Genomic DNA, 4175 nt, shown 5'->3' with positions numbered 1-4175 from the left:
TAACTAAAATAAAATACAAAAAATTGATAACCTTTGATATTATAGTATGATATAGAGCAACAGACATTAATAATGATGAACTTTACTTTATAACTTAAAAAATTTTATTTTTCAAATCTTAAAGCATGTGAAACTTTTAAATATAAAATATGGATAAAAAATAATGTTTTGTTATATAAAAATCGATTGTAATATATATCTACAAGTATATTATAATCAAATACTTTAAATAGAATGAAGCTGTTATTTAAAGCAAAAAAAATGCTTGCGAAACCCTTTTGTGATTGTTAAATAAATAAAATACAATAAAAGAAGCTTTCTCTGACTTTGATCAGCCAGAAAAAAATTTATATAAAGCCTTTAATTTTCTTTTTTTTATTGCACAGTTTGAGATTTAAAAAAACAGAAAATGTCTAAAATTGCATGGATAAGAATTTTGACTATATAATTTCTTCTGTTTTTTTCTATAAAAGAAATAAATTAATGATATTTCACACATGTAAAAATAAGGTTTAACTATCACAATAAAAAACATAAAAATGAAAATATTTTGTGTTTGCAAAATATATGATGGAGTATATCCTAAGTGTCATTAGAAATAGTTTTTTATATTCTTATTTTGTTTTTTACATAGAAAATCAATTGATATTTTGTTCTATCTCTTTATAAACAACAAAAAATAGTATCAATATCACTACATTCGTATTTTAAAAATACTAAAATACTAAAATTTTATCTAATACATCTAAATGTTTATATATATGCCAAGCATAATATTTTGATAGATCTTGACTAGCTGTAATAAACGGGCTGAATACAATGAAAGATCTATTTTTTCATGCGTTCTAAACTTCATAAACAATGGGAATTCAAACCATACGTCTGATTCTTAAGTCTTAAATATGCTTATGAATACTAATTCTAATATTGTATATGAAACTTTTGTGCACACCTTTTGTTTTTAAAAAAATACATGTAAAAATTTATAAGTTTAGAATTTGTCAAACTAATGGTAAAGATTTTGCTTTTAAAATTTTCATAATTGTTTAAAAAAGCTAGCTGATATATGTGTTTGTGTTTTTTTATGTATAAATATGATTAAAATGCCTAATATGTTTTTTATTCATGAAATCACATAAATTTTATTAGTTTGTCAGATTTTGTTTTGTATCAATGTTAAAAAAAATCTTTTATGTGTGCCAAAAATGAAACATTTCACAAAACAACCTATAGCGTTTAAAATATATTATCTGGCCTATTTGAATGTCATATGTGTATTTTATTTTTTATTCCGAAAATTGTATAGTCAGGAAAAAGGTATTTTTCGAAACAAAAAACTTTATTTTGCTTTTTCTAATTACAGATATAATAAATTTGAGCATAATGCAATTTACTAATATTAATTGTTTATTTTAATCTTTTTATTTTTTTACATATAACAAAGCTTTATTAATATCTACTATAATAGTAGAAATTCTGTTTTTATGTCTTATCATTTATTAAATAGTATATAATCCACTTGTGTTTATTTATAATGTATAATTTGGTGTTTGAAAAGTCATAATGTACACTTTTTTGGTCTATACACGGCTAAATAAAATATTTCATGACTGGTTTAAATATAACGGTCAATTTAGAATTTAAATACGCGGTATATTACTTTTTTTCATATTAAAAATAAAAATATGTGTGAGTGTGAAATAAAATGCACTACTGCTCTATGAAATTGAAGGTAAGTACAGAAAATACGTGATTCGCTAATTATTAGTTGATATGCTTGTTTGTCCTGCGTGATTTTTTTGTTATTAATCTATTTAAATATGCTTTTTACTTGTAACTAAGACGGCTTAAGTCATAAAAATTATTTTTGAATAAGAATGAAATAAAAAAAACAATTATTATTATTTAACTTCAGGCTTAAAGAGTAATGTATATCATTATCAATCTGTTTTTTGTTTACCTATTCAACTATTTTTATTTTTAATTTTTCTATTTTATTGTTATTAAAGCATAAGATAGAAGATATTTCATTAGTTTATCTGATTGCATAAATTAGTTAGTTTTTAAAAATATGAAAATAAATGAAACTCATATAAAATCCCTATGGCTTGAATGTTGTCAATTTATGTGGAGTCACCAGAAAAATGAAAGATAGCAAAACTAAATGTGAGCTAAAATCTTTTACTTAAGTTCTTTTATCTCTGTAAACGTTTTTATCATAAAAAAAGATCTTTGTTACTTTATTAAATATGAATGGTTTTTTTTAGATATGTGTGCTTGAATATAATTTCACGTAAGTCTCTTTTTAATTATTTTAAGACTTTCAATGTAGTTTACTACATTTTATCGACACAAATGCAAAATCTATATAAATCTAGCTAAGCAAGATTTATATAGATTTGGGCATAGAAACTCATAAACAAAACAAAAATTTCGGTAAAAGATACAAAAAATTATGATAGTTCGAACTCTGGTTTTAAAGTTTAAAAATATTATTAAAAAAGTCTAACTTAAATTCCATCTAATTTTTAATTTTATTTCATTTTTTAAATGAATCCATAAAGTGTGTTTTAAATACGCGTAGAAAATTAAATTCATTTTCTTCATTAAAAAGTGTTTATATATACGGACTATACTTTTCTTTAATCTGATGTGTTTTATGCTATTTATTATATTAAAAAAAAGATCTAAAATAGCAAATTCGGCAATAGTTACAAAAGGGTAATAATCATAATTTATAATATAACAAATCATACATTTACTTATTGTGCGTAATTAATATAAAAAGTATTTTTTGTCTGCACTGCCCAAATGTCATTATGGTCAATATAATTACCATATTCATTTTTAGACAAATTTTTCTTATTATTAAAAAAAAAATTACTTATATATCAAAACAAAATGGTTCAAACTTCTGTTTTTATATTCTTTTACAAAATTGGATCTCTTTTTACTAAATGGAATTTGAAAAATATACTACTACATACATTCTACAAAATAAAGGATTTTTTATAATAGCTTAGTTTGTTTATGAAAAAAAATTTCTTGGCTATAAATTATCCGTTTAAAAAAATTATAAACTAATCAGATTTTTACATAAATATATATCTATCTTATTATAGCTGTGAAAAGCAATCTACATTGTAACCTGAATAAATTGATTGCACATACATTACAAGCTCAACCAGATTACATAATATAAAGATGTGTTTTTTAAGAAATAAAAATACCAGTGAATTATAAAAAAAATATATAAAACGTATCTTATTATTTACATAGATATGTTAAAGAAATCTATTGTGTAATAAATATCTTAAAATTGAGCATTAACAATACAGAATGATTTCTAAGAAGAAATGGAACGCTTAAAAAAATCTAATATATCTCGATTTCTTTGCTCCAAATCAATATTGCTACATATATCATTTATCTTAGAGGCAATCTAATAATGTTTGAAAAATATATAAGCACACAATGATTGTAAATACGCGTTTTATTCCATATGATTGGATTATATAGACATTAACATATTTTTTACAGCGTAAAAATATTATATAAAGACAAACAAATGCCAAATGTATCGAAAACGACTTTAGAGGTTCATAAAATATTTTTCTAATAATAAATAGTATGTAAATAAAAATAAATGAAACTATCAAATTACATTAATATATGATATCTAAACAAAAAACCTACAATTAGTATATAAATTTATTGTTATTATCAAAATATCATGGCACATAAATCAATATTCACTACATAAAAGTTTTATTATTGAATGAAAAGGATATATGTTAATACAAAGACAAAAAAATATGGTGAACCTCCTATAAAAACGTTTAAAATAATAATTACACATTTAAAAGAGTATTCATGCCTTTTCAACGTAAAAAGTCTTGCTATACGAATTTTATTGGATTTTGAATTGAAATACATTTATTATAATTATGTTTGCAATATATTTAATATTAAATCTCAACATATAATTATCATTAAATTTTATATGCATCTCGAAAAAATATAACTTTTGTACTGTATACAAATGCTATACAATCCCAGGTATTTTTAGCAATTATAAAAGATGATTTACCATTAAAGAAATATGTGCATATGAAAAATTATATAAATTTCATTTTCTCAAAATATATAAACTAGCAATTTTAATAAAACATAAT

The sequence above is a fragment of the Rhyacophila brunnea genome, unplaced genomic scaffold, assembly GCF_057557595.1.
Source record: "Rhyacophila brunnea isolate RB1 unplaced genomic scaffold, BYU_Rbru_1.0 scaffold_139, whole genome shotgun sequence".
Lineage (NCBI taxonomy): Eukaryota > Metazoa > Arthropoda > Insecta > Trichoptera > Rhyacophilidae > Rhyacophila > Rhyacophila brunnea.
The sequence above is the reverse complement of the archived record's forward strand: the minus strand, read 5'-3'. Positions refer to the sequence as shown.